The 22844-nt window shown below is 36.2% G+C and overlaps 2 long non-coding RNA genes across 2 annotated transcripts; one reads left to right on the top strand and one right to left on the bottom strand.

The window, feature by feature from the left end:
* Positions 1-219: 219 nt before the first annotated feature.
* On the bottom strand, positions 220-1695 carry LOC128214196 (uncharacterized). The gene is made up of 2 exons (XR_008257883.1): positions 1556-1695; positions 220-686 (listed from the first exon to the last, which is right to left on the bottom strand). It is a non-coding gene; the product is annotated as an uncharacterized LOC128214196 (long non-coding RNA).
* Positions 1621-6853, top strand: LOC128214197 (uncharacterized). Its single transcript, XR_008257884.1, has 3 exons — positions 1621-1722; positions 2500-2570; positions 3876-6853. It is a non-coding gene; the product is annotated as an uncharacterized LOC128214197 (long non-coding RNA).
* Positions 6854-22844: the final 15991 nt, after the last annotated feature.

Genomic DNA, 22844 nt, shown 5'->3' with positions numbered 1-22844 from the left:
AGGCTTATTGACTATAACAATACTAAAGTAACATGATAGGAAAAAGCTCGAACCAAGGGCTGCCAGAAAAAGCACGGTGCTCCTACAAACTAAGTTAACCGGGTGGCTAGTTATTGCCCACAAACGTTAACTCGATTTTATGTCTTTTTAATATTAACCATGGGAGTTTACACAGTCATTGGAATAAAAAGATCATAGACAATCATATTAATAACAACGGTATTTTTTATAATTTAATAATAACATTAAACATGATATAATTCAATAACAATAAATTGTCCTTGGTATGCAATAATCCCTTTAAAGGTTCATTTGCCAAGGGTTAAAAAACCACATCTTGCTTCTTTTTGAAAAATCTCTTGTTCGACTGTTATCGGCTATAAAGTGTTGTTTCACATCCTGTGTCATAATTTTAAGTTCTAAATGTCTACTTTTTGTACCAAACATTTAAATTTATGTCACTTGTGTGCATTTCTTTAGTCCTTGCAGTCAAGGAAAGTTTTCATTCATATTGACACACTTCATTTATTTTATCTCTGTTCTTGAACCGATTCCGTCTCTTGTGTTTTGCACAATTTTTTCTTGTAAAACCATTGATATAGCAGGTGCTATCAGATCAATGGTATCAACTGCCTACTCCTGTTGAGCATCGACTTGGCGGAATCAAACATCCAGAATGGACAACTCTGAAATAAAATAAATAGTTTTATCATCATCCAACTTAGCCAGAAAAAATAAAAATATAAAAGACTCTTAACTGTTAAAGCTGCACTCTCACAGATATACCGTTTTGACATTTTTTTTTATTTGTTGTCTTGGAAAGAGGCAATTTCTGCGTAAATATCTGCAAACCAGTGTTATAAGCCTGCTGACAAAAAAAAATCAGATCACCGATTTTCATATCTCCATTTAAAAATTATTATTTTATGGCTAATTTTAAAAGCATTACTAACGGTTTAAGAAAAATGCATTAAAAATTATTTTATTTACTTAAAAATGAAAATCTGCAATCCAATGTTTTGTCAGCAGTCTTATATCACTGGTTTTCTTGCACGTTTCCATAAATTGGCAGTTGAAGACAAAAAAAAAAACAGTTGTCAAAATGTTTAATCTGTGAGAGTGCAGCTTTAATATCAGTCAGATATTTAAATAGTTACAATTTACTAATACAATATTAATAAGCTGTTATTTTAAGACCTGCATATTTGTTTACATACAGCACAGCAGTCAGTATTTAAATGCCCTTCTTAATCACATTTAAGCTTCATTTACTTGACTGTTTTGAAGTTGCAGATTTTAACAATTTCACACTAATTGCAACATATCATTCATTTAATTTAATAACAAACTCAAACTTCATAACAACCAATATGTATTTGAAGTCTTTGAGAACTACTATGAAAGTCTTTACCATTATATTTGTTATTTTACCCCACCCACTTAAATGTGTACTGAAGTTGGGTATAAACGTCGAAAACTTCATTGACATTTACAAAAAACGGTAGATATTTATAGAAGAATGTATAACCTGATGTTCCTAACATGTTTTACGTACCTATCTATCTATTTTGCCAATTATGCTCTTCCTTTCACTCGTATCGATAACTAGGAAATTGAATGCGGAAATAAACCGGAAGTCACCTTTGTCGCAAAGCATTATGGGCTTCTGGAATAAGGCGAAGGAGGACAGTCCTGCCAACATAATAGTTTGTTCAATAACAGGTAAAAAACTGGTCTCACTTTACATTTTCAACCACTGTTCGATCATAACAATTATCAAAGAACCGGCTAGTCTCAATCATGAAGCCGCTCTAATTAGAGTCAATGAACGATATAGATCTGGATACAAGCGTCTAGATGATCGAGACTAAATTGGCAACATGAGAACATTTATTTCCTTTCCTGATTCTTGAAAATTACATGAACAAATGACAATTCTACTACCATTTAAAGCTTGATTAATTTTCGGACAAATGTGTTTGTTTTAATTTGCCTTCCGCTTAAAGTGAACGTATATATACTGGGCAAGAAGTGCTGAATTTCATCGTGAATCACAGTGATTATCCAAAGTTTGAATTTGGTTCGGACATGTTTGACGGGAATTCAAAGACATTTTTTGTCAGCCGTCTTATATCACAGGTTTCCATGCATTTTGCATACATTGGTTCATTCCAAGATAAAAATTATAACCTTTTTCAAAACGTTCAATCTGTGAGAGTGCAGCTTTAATAGACCTGTAAAGACTTGTCGATGTGAAACTTAACTCTCAATCAAACTATGGTAAAAGATCAAATGCGGGGCTCCGTGTGCGGCATAGACTGCTAATTTTTATTTAATATGATGAAGAGCTAGTTAAGTTATCTTTTTTAAAAGTCTTCATTTGAAGAAAAAAAATGTTTCAATACCCTGTATGAATTTTCTTCACCGGATAAAAAGTAAAAGTAAAAGTCACTGATTATTATTATTGTGATTATTATTAATAAACTTTTACTATTTCAGGAGACAAACAGAAACACAGAGGTGCTATACATTCCGATGGAAAATACAACAAAAGAAGAATTTTAAGAAAGGTAATAACTGAGCAACTAAGAACATGCATGTTGCACTGGTCAGAGTGTAAGACCCATCTCGCTTCATAAGAATTGATAATCATCAATGTATTAAATCAAGAAATTGAAACGTAAGTGTCTTGTCTTTTGCAGTGTTTTTGAAATAGAATATAATTTAAAAAAAAACTAAATTATTTTTTAATATGATTGTGAATGTGTGATGTTTTCTTCCGATCATTCTCTCTCAAAAACCAGATACAAAAAACATATTTGTAGATTTTTATACGCCCGAAGGGTCGTATTATGTTATGGCCTCCATCGTCTGTCCGTCTGTCTGTCCGTCCGTCCGTCTGTCCGTCCGTTAGCAATTCCGTGTCCGGGCCATAACTTGGTAACTAATAAAGCAATTTTCAAATAACTTTATACAAATCATCACTACATTAAAAGGGTGTGTCGCGCGCAATTTCCAGGTCCATACCTCAAAGACTAGAATCACCATGGGGGGGCGTTAGCAATTCTGTGTCCGGGCCACATCTTTGTTACTCGTCCGTTAGCAATTCCGTGTCCGGGCCATAACTTGGTAACTAATAAAGCAATTTGCAAATAACTTTATACAAAACATCACTACATTAAAAGGACCTCGAGCCGAATCTTCTTCGGGCGTATAATGCTCCGTTTCGCGGTGCTCTTGTTTTGTTTTACTTGTAAATATAGTTTTAAGTTTGTATTTTAGGCAAAGCCTTTTATTCTGCTCAATACAAACTTAAATATTGTAAGAGTTATGGCCCTTTGTAATTTTTAAACAAATACATTTTATTTCATGTTTTTGTAAGCCCATTATTTAGGGACTTTTAATATTTTCACCAGCAGCATTATAAAGTCAGACCAAAAGTGTCCAGTTAGTGTCCAAACAATAACTAAGTTAGAATCCTTTCTCAAATCAGGTGAGCGATATAGGGCCATCTCTGTGTTTGTCTGACAAAAAAACAATAATCAATCTTTGAGTTAAATTGACAAAATATTGTTGTAGAATGTTTTGTGAAGACATACTATTGGATTACTTTTGTGTCAATAGGATTAAGGTTTCTGCACATAAAAATTATTTAGAATAGCATTTGGGTCAGTCGGTTCACGTTCAATATTACTGATAGTATAAGTGGAAGCAGTGACTTAAAATTAATTACCAAACAGTTTCTGCTCAATTGCTTTGAGTTAACATACGAGTTATGAAACTTGGAATACTAGTTCTTGGTGGCATAAATGAAAGACCTTGTTTTGTCACATTGACTTGTAATCAAGCACTAACTTCCTCTAAAAAAATTTCAGGTGATGGTTGGGCACACACAAGAAGACATAGATCACATGTGTCCAGGCATATGAGTAGACATGAGTTTCACACTCTGCCAAACTTACTTCATCAGAGGAGCAGAAAGCTTCTCAAGATCCCGCAGTGCACACTTAGATATAGTCTTTGACTACAACAAGGGGATGAAAGTACAGAGAGGTCCAATTGAAATCAATTCTGTGCTGCGTCATTTCTTCATTCTGGAAGTCGATGGACATGATTTATCATGGCATCAGGTGTGCAGTTTGTCGACTATCAGCAGTCTTGTTCACCAGTTGTGCAACTTGAGCTGGTAGCTTTATTGCTTGAAGCCACAGCATAAGAGGGGGAAGGTGCAGGCTCATCAAAAAGTCTCAAAAGTTGAAACTAGGAAAAGAAGTTTGTCAAGAGTGTGAATATTTGCTTTGAAAACCATCGTTATGATGATTTGGTTTCCTTTGAAACTTGATACATACTATGTGTATGTTGAATGAATTGAGATGCTTAAATAAAGAACCGCTATTCAAATATCAGGAAACTGCATTTTTCATACTAAAGGGTAAATGATGTCGCCATTTCCTGTATGTATTTAAATGAGATATGTTTCCACAATTAATATTTTTAGGGAATTTTTCTCATCCTAATGAATGAGATTAAATTGTACAGCGTTATATGAGCTTAATATGTGTTTTCTGTTTCTTTAAAATTGGTGAAAAATTGTCAGAAGATAATTAGACCAGTATCCATTACTGCAATTATACAATCAAATATACAGGGACAAACCCACTGGGCATATAATATAATTAAACCCTGTTTAGGGGCATGAGGCAAACAGAGTTACTTTCAAACATTAAAGCTGCACTCTCACATTTTGGACGTTTTGACAACTTTTCTCATTTTATGTCTTGGATTGGAACCATCCAATTTTTGCGAAAAATTAAATGGCAGATTTTTCTATTTAAGTTAAAACATTGATGTTTTATGCACTTTTCTTAAACCGTTAGTAACATTAATTTTTGAACGGAAATATGAAATCTGTGATCTGATCTTTTGTCAGCAATCTTTTATCATTGGTTTGCAGATAATTACGCAAAAAATTGCTCATTCAAAAACAAAAAAAGTTGTGAAAACGGTATATCTGTGGGAGTGCAGCTCTAAATGTTTAATTTCTTGATTTTACTACTGTATTAGAAATTACAGGGGTTGGGGCATATTTTTAGTGTTTTTATTGCTTTTTATTTTCATACAGTCATACTTTATTCCTCAGGGCATAACTTACAAATAGACAAAACTGGAAAATGGTCGTTTCAAAAGGCCAAAGATAATGCAAGTTGAACAATATTGTTCATGGCTTGTATTTTTGGTGTATTTTGTTGCATATGCTATAGAAAAGTTGAAAGTTAAAAATAAATTCATAGTTGAAATGATGGCTTTGAATGGTATTGTCAGATGAGAAACGGCACTTTTAAGAAATAGGTATAATGGTACTTTATTTATTTTGATCAATTTTAGATATTGTATGAAAATTATTATCTTATTTAGTACATGAGACCTTTTAAACAGTTATTGACAATATAACAATGTGTATATGAAGCTTAAAGCTGCACTCTTACAGATTGTCAGTTAAGACACAAAATTGTCTCAAAATCTGCTGATTTGGTTATCATTCCTTTAATTCGGTCATATTAGATAATTCACAATAGAACCCATCAGAAATGTAAAAGTGCCGAAAATTTCATTTACATTAAATTGTTCGTAATGCTTTTAGCCATAAAACATCATTTTTTTAACATAAATATGATAAACTGCTATCTGATCTTTTTTCAGCAGTCTTATATCACTTAAAATTGGGTCTAGACATTTATGCAAAAAAATTATCCATTTATAGACAAACAATAAAAGAGTACCGGTAGTCAAAACGATCAATCGGTGAGATTGCAGCTTTAAATACACCTTTTAAGACCGCTGTAAAATTCCAATGGTTTGCCTAAATCTTTAAAGCTTGCATACTGTTTAATTAACAACCATACTTATTGTTTAAAAGTGTCATGATATCTTTGTACAATGTTTTTATATAATTCATTAAAGAAGTCAAAACAAATTTGTTTATCTTGTAAATTGTTTTCTATTATTTAAATGACCCAGACAAAAATGGGAACGTCAGTGCTAGTTCTTTTACTATTAACATCCCATGAAGTTTCTATTGGTGTAGCAGCAAGGAGGTGTTATATTAAGGATGCATCATTTAAACCAAATTATACATTTGGCACCGTGCACCCCAGTTAAGTCGTGCAGCGTCGGGAACGGGCCAGTATATACACTCCGGTATAGTAGGGGTGGTCACCGAGCCCGAGCCACACTGTCTAAGGGGCACGTGCAATTGGCCATTAATTTGGGGAATTAGCTGGCACAACTGCGAGTTACCGTTTAAGTTCAGATCACGTTTAATGGTTCACTTTGATTAACAACTCAAGTCCAATTAAGATGTTTAAAAGTTGGTTCTTTATTAATTCCACATTTGAGTTGAATAGTTAACAAAGATAAATCCAAAGACTTATTTAACAAGAAACATTCAATAGTCCATGTGATATATTAAGTTATGAAAGTAAGTGAATTAATTATATAGTCACAAAAAAAAGTAGTTCAAAGATATTTCCTTAGTAAAAGAAGAAGTACAAAGTTCCTAGTCTATATGTATATCTAATGTATATATTTCTCCTTCTCCTTAAATGAAAAATGTACATACTTATATACTAACTTAAAGAGTAGAAGTTACCAATCAGAATTAAGTGATAAAAAGATAATGATCGAAGATTTTAGAAAGTGTCACTCAAAAATAATTATTGTCAAAAATAAAATTTACAATTAGATTAAGTCTGAGATAATTGAGAAGTGTCAAAGTCTCAAAGAGTAAGGTTTATGATTATGATCTGAGATAATTAACTGATAATAATTAAGAAGAGGAGGCAGGAAAATCTTATCAGAAATGTCAAAACACTCAATTGCAATTAGAATGACTGACAAAAGTCTCTAGGAAATTATGAAAGTAAATATCATAGAAAAATAAGATGTAACCAAAAAAAAGAACAATAAATTTTCTAACAGAATTTGAAAGAGAAAGTCACATGGTGACACATTCATATGCACAACATACAGGCGTGTAGCCGCCTATACGTGAATACGCGGCTGAATCCACATGATTCTGACAAAAAAATCAACCAAAGTTGCAGTATGCGAACTTGACTACATGAATCTAAAACTGGTTATTTTCCAGTACTAAATAATGCACATCGGAACGCCCAGAATGCACTAGATTGCACCATGGTTTTCAAAATTTTCAAGTTTGCCCCGAACCCCCAGCACATTTATGAATCCTCATGAATAGAGGGGTAGCTACGCCCCTGACATAATTGAAACCACAGTGTGGCTAAACAACACTTGTATGTTTATCCTACGCAGTGATCTCCCATGGAAATGCAATCGTCGAAGAATCTGAAGGGGATGTTTATATGGACTACATTTGAAATGCACCAAGTGTTTAAAAAAGTTGATTTCAGTCACGAAGAGAATCAACCATACCCCACACTTGTTGGAGTAAGATGAAATGTCCACTTTCCGCGAGAAAGAAAGTACATTGAAAATGTTCATTTGATTCAAGTGACTATTTTTTATAAATATGTTACAAAACATAAAATACGTTATTTTTTTTTTATAATTGTTTACCCATGTTGAATTTTATTTGGCAAATTTATAAGAGATTTATATACAAGGGCATAGCCAGAAGTTCGTGGAAAAGCTTGATAAAATGAAAACAATATGCAGCATATCTTTTAAACTTTCATACAATAATAATCAGGTAATTTGAAATTAAGAATGCGAGATTCATCGTAAAGCATGTTATAACGACAACGTAGTGACCACTATGGAAACAGGTGGTCGCGCATTCCTCCGCAGTTGCTAAAATAACCCATGACAATATCTTGTTTTGTTGACCACTCACATTGAAACCAATAAAACGGCGCGAAGGTTTGCACATTTGACGTGACGTTAATAACGTGTGATGAAGTGAAGTTTTAAGTCAGTGCGTTTGTTTGTTTATTTCAAAGGAAACATTTTAGCTTGAACGGAATAGTTAAATTTTGTTTAAAATGACGCCAGAAGACAGATTGATAAAACGGGCAGTGATACAGTTCTGTGTAAACCTAGGGAAAACTCCATCGCAAACACTTAAACTGATGAATGAAGCATCGAGTGAAACTCAAGTGAAGCGAATGCTCGTTTACAAGTGGCACAAGCGGTTCAGTGAGGGGCGGGAAAGCATTTGTGACGACGTGAGGTCTGGGCGACCGGTTTCACAAACTACAGTGTGTGACGTCGAGGCCGTGAAAAACATCGTTGACGCTGATCGTCGAGTCACTCTTTATGAAATATGCAAGATGTTGGACATGAGTTATGGGTCGGTACGGAGGATAATGAAAGACAGTTTGAAAATGAGTCGAGTGAGTGCGCGTTGGGTTCCACGGCTGCTGACAGAAGATGAGATGAGCAAAAGAGTACGGGAATCACGCCGATCCTTAGCTCGGTACTAAAAGGAAGGAAACCGTTTTCTTGAGAAAATAGTCACTTGCGATGAAACCTGACTGTTTTATTTCGACCCTGAGACAAAACAGCAAAGCAGTCATTGGAAGACTACCAGTTCCCCGCCTCCGAAGAAGGCACGACCATCCTGCTCGATAGGAAAGTATATGTTCATTTTCTTCTTTGATGTGCACGGTGTTATCCTACTCCATGCAGTTCCGCAGAGCCAATCTGTGACGGGTGCTTCCTACTAAAAGGTAAAGTGATATATAACAAAATTCATTTTTATCAATATTTAGGACTTGATAAAATCTGCATAAAACAATGTTTTAAAAAGTTTATGATTAAAAATATGGGATTGAATAAGTGTTAGTTTTAATTATATTTGATGAAGTACGCAAAACGCGACAAATGTTATAAGCCTCAGTTATGTTCTCCATTTAAGGTTTTGAGGCGTGACTTGTAGAGGGCGATGGCATTTAAGAGACCACTGGCGTTGCATGATGGGTGGATTCTTCACCAGGAAAATGCATCAGCGCATAGATCGGAGGAGGCACCGACTACCGCGACAATCCAGCTTGAAGCGGAGATCCTTCCCCAGCCCCCCCCCCCCCCCCCCCTTTTTCGCCAGACCTACCACCATGCGATTTTGCCCTATTTCCGAAACTTAAATGTGAACTAAAGGTAAACGCTTCAATGACTTTCAGGCACTACAGAGTGAAGCTCAGACACGCCTGTATTTTTACAAGTCAGAGTGGTTCAGTGACATTTAGCGGCAGTGGGTAGAGAGACTTCGACGTTGTATTGCGGCGAACGGCTCTTACTTTGATAAGTTATGACGTTGACGTCAGATTCTGACGTTCGAACTGCGCGGGCTATACTGATCTCATGTTAATGAAAAAGCTGTAGTTTCCTTTATATTTTATGTATCAGTTTGAAGTTTTCTATGTCATTTACAGCTGAAATAGATTTTATAGCGAACTGACGTTCGTTGAAAAATATTAAAATGTGTTGATTGTATTAAGGAATTCCACGAACTTCTGGCTATACCCTCGTATTAAGAAACTCGGAAAGTATGTGAATGGTTTGGACCGGCTTCCTCAGCCGCTAAAGAGGATATGATTATGACATACTTTTTTTAATCTTTCGAACATGAGTTTTTGAGTGAATATAAGCGAAGCGTTAAGGGTTTTAAAAATGCATCTTTTACTTGGATTTTATAGATTGTTATTACGAAATAAAGTATGGCGTATCAAACGAAGTGTTAAAGCTAAGCTATTGATGGCTGAAACCCTTCAATAAATGTTGATATGTGCTAACGTATAGTCTTTGAAGTCCAATATTTGGAAATGCGTTACTAACCCGATTCAACAAAAGGCTGTTGCACAATCAGTTGATTGACATAATCACGTGATAAACCAATAACTTCCATTAAGGTTAAAATATTCAACACCTTAGTATGAGTCCCTGTGGGCGAGTGGATAAGAGATCCGTTTTTTTATTCTATGTGTTATCTGCACCCCTATGTGCTTGCTCCCAACTTGAACAAGATTAATTTTTAATACTTCAATCGTTTTTTAAAAATGCAATTGAAGTAAGAAAATCAACCTGGTTACTATTATTTCTGCAATTTCAGTACCAAGGAGTAAAATAAATATACATGTAAGTGTTTTCAGATGCATTACGAGAAAAAATATGTTTGGTGCCAAAACATGAGAGAGTCTCTTTAACGGAAAAGTTTTGGCAGTTACTCAGTCAGTCAGATGGTGATAAATACAATGCATAGCATCATCGCTCTGGAGTACGAGAACGTTGTATACAGAGCATTTTTTTACTGAACATGCGTCTGTTTATGTTGATGACATAAAAGGTTTAAACTGTTTAAAGGAACAATAACATTATGAAACAACAAATCTGATTACAGATATCAGTGGCAGATCCTGGAATTGACTTAAGAAGGGGTACGTGAAACTCATGGGCTTAATCTTTCCACATCCGTCCCTCCCTCAGAACAGAAATTGAATGGCTTAAAATGTTGGACCGGGGTGGGGGTTAGACTCCCCCAATTTATAGTCCGAAATAGTGCATTTTTATCTTAATATTGTATTTTTCCCGATATTGACTGAGAACATATTATAAACGGACGATTCAAAGGGGTGGGGGACGGCGCGCGCGCTGGGACCGATTCCCCCCACCCCAACCCGCCCCCTGAATCTGCAATTGAGTACATGCATTAAAACCGTCTCCGTAGCCTATTGGTTAAGGCGTTCTATACCCTTCATTAAATTGACTTAATACTTCACACAATTGTTCAGGACCATAAGCCAATGAGGTTACATAACTCCATATCCTTAATACAAGTTATGGCCCCTGATTGACTTAGGTTAAACTTTTAGGCAAGTAAAATTTAAGGGGAAGTTGGAATTTAATAAAAACAACTTCCATGGGTCACAATGAACCCAATGAACAATGTTCTTTAATCATGAGCTATATAACTGTTCAAGCGTTAACAGACACATTCGTGTGCAGACGAAACTTTTATTGTTTTTATAAGCACAGAACTTGTATTTAGCATTGACAGTTTCTATATAATTCAACTGAAAGTTCTATTTAACCATAATATATCAAATATTAAGTCACCATTCACTAGCGGATTGAGAAGGGGTGCAGTTGGCGTGCGCTCCCTCTAAAATCGTCCAAGTTTACTTTTTGTGTCAATATATGAGAAGAAAATAATAAAATATACACATATAAATGCATCATTTCCGACTACAAATTGTTAAAAATTACTTGATTGAGTAACCCTCAATCCTCCTGCAAACGCCCCTAAGTAACGCCCCCTTCTAACGAGAATTCCTGGATCCGCCCCTGGTCATTATATATTTTGTTTATCAAACGGTACAGAGACCAAGTGACTGAATCTGACTTACATTTAATGAATGAGATGGTCTGTAAAAGATTTCCGATGAATATCCTATGAAATTTGCAGTCCTCCCGTTTCGACTGGTCATTGTTTGTGGATTTATTATAGTACACAATTATAAAAAATACTATTACCAAGTTGTCTCTTAAGGTTACGGGAGCCTATACTGTCAAAAGTTAAATATATATAATTTGTCCCCCTAATGCCATAAAATATGGATGGTCCCCTTAATGCCTCAAAAATAATATTATATATACACTGGTCTCCATAAACCCTTCTACATATATACCTGTCCCCTTAAAACCTGCAACATACTTACAAATTATTAAGGAGACCCCAAATTACGTATATTTTTTGTTAATTAATTTAAGAAGCCTAAATTTTGTACTCATAATAAATGATCATTTCAATACTAAATTATCAACAAAAAAGCAAAATAAAGTATAAAACAAAAAATAAACAGCATCCGGATTAAGTTTGCAAATCCGGAATTTTTGCAAACTTATTTTTTTTATTTTTCACCCAGTTTTTTACTTTTGTATTTTTAAAATGTGTTAGGTAATACTAATAAGAGATATTTTTTGTTTCCTGAAATTTAATTTAGAAATATATTTTTTGGCATTTAAAGTCAACTTTTCCAATGGGAGTCCCATTGGAAAATGGCCTTCCCATTGGAAAAATGGTTTTTCCAATTGGAAAATCAGCCCAACATTTTTTGTTGGAAAATTCTCCCACATTTTCAAAAAAGGAATTAGTGATTAATAACAATCATTATCATTAATGGTTATAATGTTATCTAGAAAAAGTGCGTTTATAGTACTTTTTATCATTTTTTGTAAAAAAAAATCCCGTCGACCATTTTTTCCAATTGGATATTTCCCACAATTCAATATGGGAAAAGTCAGGAAATTGGAAAACTCCAATTGGAACATTGTCCCATTGGAATCTTCCAATTGGTAACATTGGCAATGGGCTTAATCCAATTGGAGGTTCTGGCAATAAATTTTAATGGGAAAGTATTTCAACTTTCCTAAATCTCTTAAAAGAACACCTATTTATTTATTTAGGAATATATTTGAAGTTTTGTTTTATTGTTTACCTGTGTCCTGACATTGTATCCATCCAATTCCAAGCTAATACTTCTGTGCTGATATCTTAGCGATAAGATTTAAGCATCTTTTAATGAATTTGAATGCAATAAATCATATCAAAAATTACCTGAAGTATTCTTACTCAACCAGTGACACAAATTCCATTTTTTAAATATCTTTACACTAGTTTCATCTCCTCAGACGCCATTTTTAATCGATTAAGTTGTGGTTACAAACGACTAAGAACTTATTCATTTTTCAAAGCTATACTCACTTTTACTCTTGAAAATGTTATTTCGGTTTTCAGTACCTTTACACAGAAAATGCACCATTTTCTTGATTTTTAATGAAGATGTAATTAATTGATGGAAATCCATATGAAATGTTTTACCTAAGATAATAGTTTATTTCATACACACTGTTCTGCAGGGGAGCAGGACCTTTCACCCCCAAGAGGCTTTTTAACCCTTCTAAAAAAGAACACTTTTCAGTTTTCAACCCTTAGACTTTTAAACCCCTATTTCAAAGACTTTTCAACCCCTACCTGTTTGGACTTTTTAACTCCTATAACAAAGACTTTTCAACCACTAGTTGAATTATTTTAATAACCATATTAAAGACTTTTTAACTCCTAAACCAAAGACTTTCCAACCCCTATTATTTGGTTTTGAGCTGGTGGTGGTGGTGTTAGTAGTTTATACTCCGGGTCCCGGCGTGAGCACATTGAAGGGTCCCAGAGTGACAGTTCAACCACCGCACACCTGGGCGGTGAACCAGTACTAGGTGCCTTCACTTCTGCAAGGAACTGACAACTTCTGTACATGCCAGGAGCAGTGGTACAGTGCGAATGGTCGTAGAAAGGATTTCATAACCAATCACAACAGAAGTGACCTGGTCCGCCCGGGAATCGAACCTGGGTTGTCCGATTAACAGTCCAACGCTCTACCGACTGAGCTAACCGGGCGGACTTTTGAGCTGGTCCAAGCTAAACACCATTAAAAATGCTGCAAGGCATTTTAGAATGTTAACATGCATCATGTGCCAATGCCTTCCTCAAACAGTAATACTAGTATATGTTTTAGAAAAAAATATCGAACTGTACAAACATGTAAAGCTGGTGAATTTTGCATTACAAAATAAACGCTATTGGTAATTAATGCCATGTTGTCACTTTACTACATACCCGGTAGTAGTATATAAGCCAGTCATCCTACAAGATAGCAGTGAAGCAAAAATACACATATGATGATTACTTGTAAATCATCTTGTATATGTGGAAAAACTGAACTTGTTATCTAGCTGATTGTAAAAACACTTTGTCATTCTTAAAGGGACTCGTACCTCATTGGCACCAAATAATCATTTTCCAGGTAATGTGTCTGAAATAATTAGTTAACTCTTTGATACTGAAATTGCAGAACAAAATACAATGAAAGTATGAAAATAAAGTCTTGTTTTAATCAGGGGTGAACCTACGCTTTTTACGTCATGGACAAATAAATAGCATAACCACTCAGCAAAAGGGACTCATACATAATTTATGGATATTTTGATCATGCATACCTTGGAAGCAACACCTTTTATTTCGTATTTAAAACAAATTTGCTAAAGAACCACATTTTACAAACTACGAGCTATAACTTATACAATAAACTCATACCTGGTTGAGCATTTTTGATGTAGAAATGAGGCACCCAAAATGCCAACAAGTACATATATGCATGCATAAATATTGAAGCAATGGTTAACATCGTCGCTTAAGTATATCCCTCACGCATCAAAATTAATTTTGCAATTGCACTAGTGGCCAGAAGGAGGGGGGGTGACCCCCCCCCCCCCCCAACCACAACGTACCGATGTCGTCCAAGTTAACTTTTCGTTTCGAGGCAGGGGATACAGGGTCATCCAGAAGAACTGGAAAAAAGGTTGTGAAATTGCGTAAATTTGTTTATTTTTTGTTTAGTGACACTGTTATTCAAAATCAATACATACACATATATAACAAACATCAATTGTGACTGATAAACCTTTAACTACATACTAAATAATGCATTTATTGAAAATATTTATTACTGATAACAAGATTGTAACCGTGTTTTTAATAGCAGAAAGCGCAAAAAATATTAAATGATTGGTAAATGCTAAAAGATTTATTGTGGTCTACTATAGTCGCATAAGGTAGAAATACCGTGTGTAATGCTCATTTCTTTCAAATTTAACTCGATATCCTTCATGAGAACCATTGTTTTCGACATTTATTCATTCTTTTAGGAATATTGAAACAACATTATTAATTGTGGTAAACCTTATCTGGCAGTACTTAAGAGTGCATCTTTGACTTTATTACTCGAGTGAATGCACCTTCAAACCGGTTTAACTCCAACATGTCACAGTAATCAATACCATCTGTGTTAAGATGTCGGGAATGTGTTAGACGAATGATTTTGTTTTATGGAGCTTTGAAGAGCGATGAATGGCACTTAAGTGGTGCCAAATGGATATCTCAAACACCCATTGGTAAGTCATTTATTTTTTTTCCATTTAATTTTTTGTCTTGATTTTTGAATATATAAACAGTCAATAAGTAGGACATCTCGTAAAGAACGTTCACTTGAAACAGTCCTCTTCTTAAAGTTATCCACACTTCGACAGGGAGTGGGGCTACTCTGCCTAAATAGCCGTCAACGAGTATTTTAAGAAATATCAAAATAATAAAAAATGGTGTCCCAGTGGTTGCACCAGTCAATTGTAACCATGCCCCCCCCCATAGTCCACCTAAATGACCGTCAATGGGTCTTTTGACGATTTTAAGACTATGGCAGTTACAGGGATACACATGAAATGTCAAAATAATAAAAAAAGTATCCCTAGTTGCTCATTATTGTAGCTACCCCCCCCCCAGTCTAAAAATATAGACGTGTAATACATTCTTCCAATCCTTACTGGTTGACGGTACATTTCCTAACAGGGCACAAATCCTGAACACCGGCTAAAACACACGTTTGTTTACCGTGATCGATTATTCGATGATCTAGATCAATACAGAGGCTTGCCTTGGTCACACTTGCGAAGTTTCATCTTGTTTTGTTAAGCATTTTTCTAAAAAATGCCATTTATTTAATATAGCATACTTTTTAATTATAATTGTATGACCATGTATTTTCGCTTTTCAAGTGGTCGGTATTTGTGCCCTCCATAGCGTATTTTGAAGGGTGATTTACTATCCATAAAATTGAACGATTTTCGACATAATATTGACGAGATCGTGAATCTGTACTTTGACAGCTGTTTTCACATGAACCAAAGATGTTTCATACGAAAGTTTAACTTACTACAACATAAACTCTCCAAGATAATTGTAAAAAACATCAGAAAGTGTTCGGATTTGTGACCTTAGCCAGTAACGTCTAAACGGGTTTGTGCAAAAACCGGGGGTGTTTTGAAAAATATTGAAATTGTATTAAGTGAAGTATTTTATGGTTTAAATTGATCATAAAGGTTTATATTCATACTTTACCATGTAAGTGAAAAGTTATTTTGCATTAAAACACATTATTTACCTTTCCAATAAAACAAAAGTTGACTGACACAGACAACAATTATGCCAAGCGGAACAACTCGACCCAATCGTAATAACTCGGCCACCACTGACAAGCTTCTAGATAGACCTCGTAAATACAATCGTAACAACTCAGCCATGGCCGAAATGTTCCAATTGTTTAAAAATTGTGCCCTGAAGCCTTGCAGGTGCCCTTCATGTATATATCGCTATGTTTTGACAGCAAGAAATGAAAAATAAACGTCAAACTCATAATTATTCATAGGATATGACATTTTTATGTATGGAACTGATATAAAATTACATAATCTGGTAATATTTCTTGTTTTATGATATTTTTGAGATGTTAAATGCTTTAACCCAGAATCCCGATCGGAATAACTACCCACTTTTGATACTAAACAATTTGTATGTGAAGGATTTGCCATATCAAAAAAGATACAAAAATCCGTAAACGTACAATTCTTTGGTCTACTAAGATTTAGCTTGTGAATGTCATTTTACAGCGAAATCAACAATTTAAAAAAATACTCATGACCTGTTCCTTATCAATATGAAATATCTTTAAACTTTTAGGAACATTATGCAAAAAAAAAACAACAGTATGTTTTACCTTCGGTATAAGAAAATAACTATTTTCTAATAAAACTACTGTTGAAAAATGTAAGCTAATGAAATGGAAAATAAAAAGATGCTTCCAAACATGCCATATTTTCTTGAGACCATTCAGGGGGATTAATGTTCAAAAGTCTGAAAATTCAGGGGGATTTTGGTAGTATTCAGGGGGTTTTTTTAGCAGGTCTAATTTGACAAAATTTCAAAGTATTTTAAGACGCAAGTACAAAAAAACAAATTGCCATAATTTTGAAAGACTCCCGAGGGGATTATGTCCAGAATTTAAGGGGATTTGGGTCACATACCAGAGAATTTTCATCATCGCCATGTAGCATTACGGGCATGACACACGTGCCAATTTACCTTGTCTACCCCTTTTTCCAGCACTTCATCTATATTTTAATGAGACACAGCCATATTGCATAATAAAAGCACTCACTTGCAAAATAGAATACTTCACAGAAAAATATGTTTCAGAGACAATTTAATGGGCTTACCTTCCTCTAAAATTGGATACAAAATCTGCTCATTATGATCATAAATGATGACTTTCAGACTAATAGAGAGAATGGAATGATTTATCAATATTTTTCAATTCAATTCCCAAATAGTCAGATTTGTTTGCTTCTGATAAAAAGCAAATGCATAATTTATTGTTTAAGTTCATAAACATATCATCTTTTGGCATTCATCAAAAAATAAAAAAAACATCACCACCATAATATTAAAATAAATAAAACTCATTTCATCCGAATTGTCTACTTTCAGTTTCTCTTCTGGAAGTTCTGTTATTTTCCGATATTTGAGATGAAGGTCATGTCATGTATGTAAACATATTAGTGGGTCATAACAAAGAACAGCATTGTCTATTAGTTATTTTAATCCTTTTCTTTACCAAATAATGTACTGTCACCTTTAAATCATAAATCATTTTGATGACAATGACACATGTTTAAACACTTTAATTTGTTACATCCTCTCTGATTGGATAAAACCTATAGTTTTAACCAATGAAAATCGTCCTTTTATCTGACCAGTCTAATTGACATTTCTTATGCAAATTCTGACAGTTTCAATCAAAACAATGCATGAAATGTGCCCTGCTGACTTATTAAGTGTCACCCAATTGGTGTTGTTAAAACACACCATCAGTTGATAATCCAATTAAGACAAGAAGGGCATTATAACTGCAAACAGGCATATATAATTAAACCCTGTGATAATTTTGCGTAATTTTAAACACACTTTTTTTAATTTCGGGTGATTTTCATCCCCCTCCGGGAGACCGGGGGATGGGTCGAAATTCCGGGGGATTTTTCCCCCTCCGGGGGATATGGCATGTATGTCAGCTTCTGGGTTGCTTTGAAGTTGAACTGCTCACATGAACCCACAAAAGATGTGTAGGTATGTGCTTAACAATAAAGGATAAAACATTAAAATGAAGCATTTCAAGTGGAGGTTTTCATTAGGGTAGTGCTACCTTAAACACACACTTTACAATTATTTTTTTCTCTTTTTTAATCTATTTTCTTTAACCAATGGACTATACAAACAGTAGGGTCAGTCCCAGTATACAGGACAATTATTCAATAAAATGTTTATCCTTTTGATATCATAATTGGTAAAAAAATATCAAAATGTAAAGAAAAAATAACAGAGACCGGGTTCAAACTGTGGTCGCCAAAATTGCAGTCCAGTGTTGTATCCACTGCTATGAAAGTTTACATTTGTTTATTTGATTCAATATATACCTAGCTTGGTAACATTAAGTGATAACATTGACTAGCCAATCACACATAAAAATATTAAAAAAAAATGTTAACCCTTACCATGCGGGGTCCGATTATATTCGGACCGAGTTGTGTGTAACCCGATCCATGCTAAGTCCGGATATTTTCGGACCGGGATATTTACCATGGGATGTTCAACAAATCCACTTCAAATTCTAATCTTGCAGCAAATTACCACATCAGTACATACAAATCACATAGCAAAATAATAAATCTAGCATGTGACTTAATTTTATGTACCAATAATAGTAAACTGACAGAGAAATCCATAATTATGTATCGGATATTTTTATTTTCTCCCAACTCCGCCATTTTGAGTATGCGTTCACAGGGCATCTATACTTCATGCTTGTTTATTTTTCATTTTAAAGACTATTCCTTGATTACAACAAAAAATCTCACTTAAAGTGAAATGTCAAGTTCATTACAAATTGTAATGGACGTATTCAAAATAGTTTTCCGTATTGTTTTATCTAAATGTTATGCAGTTACAAATCCCGGCATCAGTAAATGTCAATGACACTTGTATGTGTTCAACTCTTTCATTGTTTTTACACTATATTAACTCAAACATTAATAAACATGTAATTTAGAATAAACACAAGCTTTACATTGACTCAATGACAAGTATTTCCAAACCATTCTGTGATTCATAAGAAGTTTCCGTTTCCGCCTATGGCCCGTAAGGGCCTTAAAGGCAGGCGTAGCCACGCTATAGGCGGAAACGGAAACTCCCGGAAAAGAAGGTCCGTCATTTCCATAAATTTGGGTGTGTAGTCAAGGAACTATTTTTATTTGTTATTGTATTCTTACGCCCGTCTCTATGGACTCATTTCTCTATCTCGGATGAATTTCGGTGTTAACTTACCTACTTTAGTGACGTTTCATCCTTTTTCTCCTCATTCTTTGACTAACCCTTAAAGAGAGCAGTCATGCCGGAATATACTAATAGCAAGTTTGACTTTATCAAGCAAAAGGTAGAAGAGGGTACTTACCGTGGTACTTTACCTGTGTTGTGGTTCAGACGAAAGACAGACCCTGAAACTGGATTACCTGGAAATAGATGGGAAAAGCTTGGGGAAGGATTTGATTGGGACAGAGAGTATCTCCTCAGAAGCAGTGGATGTGAGGCTGTACCGGAAGGACTTTGTATGTGTCCAAAACACAAGCCGAGGACCATCTGGCTGGAACCAGCCGCTAAATTGAGAACCGGAACGGGATCTACTTCTTTGAGGCGGATGAATTCATTGGAGCTTTGCCATCGGTGCTATAAAAAGGTGGATGATTTCTGTACGTCATCAGATCAGTAATGGATGGACAAGGAGAAGGTACCAGAATATCGGAGCGTAGCGTGTCAGACTCAAATATCAGTTCAGGAAGCGGAGTGCAGTTTAAATTGTTGGACGAAACTGTGTCTACGCCTAAGCGAAAGAGTGTTAGCGATAGCATTACATCAGCTGATAAGAAACTTAGAAAATATCTAGAGTTGGTCAAGGGAGCGCCTCTTGACTACTACAACCCAAGGAAACCGGTAACAGCCTTATCTGAAGTCAGGTACGGTGAATGGCAGAGAAGCGTGGAGATAGGAGCACAGATTCAACCGAGCCAGACCGCAAACAGTCTAGATCAGGAGAGACCTACTCGGAACAGGAACGGAGGGAAATTCTCAACAGACTTAGACGAGCAAGAGAGTTTTACGAGGGAAGTGGAGTCAGAAGAGTTGCCCAAATCGACAGATACGTTGCCAGAGACAAAGAACTACAGCTCAACATGTACAAACAAGGAGGAGACATCAGGCGTGGGTACGGAGGGTTCAATTACCATTCCGGGGATCGGCGTCTTCACCCCTATAGAAAGGCTGATTTAGTGGCCACTCATCAAAGGTTCGGCTATGACAATGTGAAGGTCGTGACCTGTCACTTTACCAGGGTAGCCTACAACCACCAAGTACTCAAAACTGGTTCGTCCGACACCAAGGTCTATGTGATCCATCCATTCATGGTCAATGACATGAGAATGCTGGACTTTGGACAGATGCTTATGTACTCTATGGACGGGTACGAAAGATATCAGGTACTTGACCTGACCTCCAAGCTCTTCAACTTCAACCGGAAGGACACAATCGCTTACGCGTGGATGACGACAGCCAGACAGAGGGTACCCATCAACATGGAGACTAGGAACTATGACAAGATTGACATGCAATACATCTTTGACTCAAACTCCCAGTTTAAGGATGCCGGAAAGACCTTTCCTACAGGGGACCTGACTAAGCTCTTCAAAAAGAAGACAGTATGGGATAGAGACATGCGACCATCCTTCCATTACAAGTATACTACCCACCCTCATCCTCAATTTGATTGGATAGATGCTACAGCCGGAATGGGTGACAAACAAAACATGTTTGATCTCATCAAGTTCTTTGTGGGAACGGACAAGGACCTAGAAATAGGTATTAGGAAACTACATGAGGATCCCAAGAGAATGCTCATATCGGCAGATACAGGAGCCAACGTAAAGGATTATGGGGCCACGGCCTTAGTCCTTGGAGCTGATTGCCACTACACATCGGAAGAATTCCTTGACGAAACCACTCAAGGGAATGTAGGAATCCATGAAGTGAGGACTCACCTGGAATGGACAGAGACGGTCACCATGAGGATGCTTTGCAAGATGCCTTCCGCCCCTGTTTTGAATTAATATTTGACTTTGACATGCTTTGTTTACTTGTTCTATTTTTGGAAATAAAATTTATGCTAACCGACCAATGAATGGCGTTAGTAACAAAAAAAAAAAGTCCAGTGGTAGTGCTGGCAAAAAAATAACCATCGTCCAAATTTATGGAAATGACGGACCTTCTTTTCCGGGAGTTTCCGTTTCCGCCTATGGCCCGTAAGGGCCTTACAGGCAGGCGTAGCCACGCCTATAGCGTGGCTACGCCTGCCTGTAAGGCCCTTACGGGCCATAGGCGGAAACGGAAACTCCCGGAAAAGAAGGTCCGTCATTTCCATAAATTTGGGTGTGTAGTCAAGGAACTATTTTTATTTGTTATTGTATTCTTACGCCCATCTCTATGGACTCATTTCTCTATCTCGGATGAATTTCGGTGTTAACTTACCTACTTTAGTGACGTTTCATCATTTTAATCCTCATTCTTTGACTAACCCTTAAAGAGAGCAGTCATGCCGGAATATACTAATAGCAAGTTTGACTTTATTAAGCAGAAGGTGGAAGAGGGTACTTACCGTGGTACTTTACCTGTGTTGTGGTTCAGACGGAGGACAGACCCTGAAACTGGATTACCGACCAATAGATGGGAGAAGCTTGGAGAAGGATTTGATTGGGACAGAGAGTATCTCCTCAGAAGTAGTGGATGTGAAGCTAAACCGGAAGGACTTTGTATGTGTGAGAAGCACAAGCCGAGGACCATTTGGTTGGAACCAGCCGCTAAATTGAGAACCGGAAAGGGATCTACTTCTTTGAGGCGGATGAATTCATTGGAACTTTGCCATCGGTGCTATAAAAAGGTGGATGATTTCTGTACGTCATCAGATCAGTAATGGATGGACAAGGAGAAGGTACCAGAATATCGGAGCGTAGCGTGTCAGACTCAAATATCAGTTCAGGAAGCGGAGTGCAGTTTAAATTGTTGGACGAAACTGTGTCTACGCCTAAGCGAAAGAGTGTTAGCGATAGCATTACATCAGCTGATAAGAAACTTAGAAAATATCTAGAGTTGGTCAAGGGAGCGCATCTTGACTACTACAACCCAAGGAAACCGGTAACAGCCTTATCTGAAGTCAGGTACGGTGAATGGCAGAGAAGCGTGGAGATAGGAGCACAGATTCAACCGAGCCAGACCGCAAACAGTCTAGATCAGGAGAGACCTACTCGGAACAGGAACGGAGGGAAATTCTCAACAGACTTAGACGAGCAAGAGAGTTTTACGAGGGAAGTGGAGTCAGAAGAGTTGCCCAAATCGACAGATACGTTGCCAGAGACAAAGAACTACAGCTCAACATGTACAAACAAGGAGGAGACATCAGGCGTGGGTACGGAGGGTTCAATTACCATTCCGGGGATCGGCGTCTTTACCCCTATAGAAAGGCTGATTTAGTGGCCACTCATCAAAGGTTCGGCTATGACAATGTGAAGGTCGTGACCTGTCACTTTACCAGGGTAGCCTACAACCACCAAGTACTCAAAACTGGTTCGTCCGACACCAAGGTCTATGTGATCCATCCATTCATGGTCAATGACATGAGAATGCTGGACTTTGGACAGATGCTTATGTACTCTATGGACGGGTACGAAAGATATCAGGTACTTGACCTGACCTCCAAGCTCTTCAACTTCAACCGGAAGGACACAATCGCTTACGCGTGGATGACGACAGCCAGACAGAGGGTACCAAT

The sequence above is a fragment of the Mya arenaria genome, chromosome 13 (assembly GCF_026914265.1).
Source record: "Mya arenaria isolate MELC-2E11 chromosome 13, ASM2691426v1".
In the NCBI taxonomy this organism is placed as follows: Eukaryota; Metazoa; Mollusca; class Bivalvia; order Myida; family Myidae; genus Mya; species Mya arenaria.
Note: the sequence above shows the minus strand (reverse complement) of the source record. Positions and strands in the feature narration are given on the sequence as shown.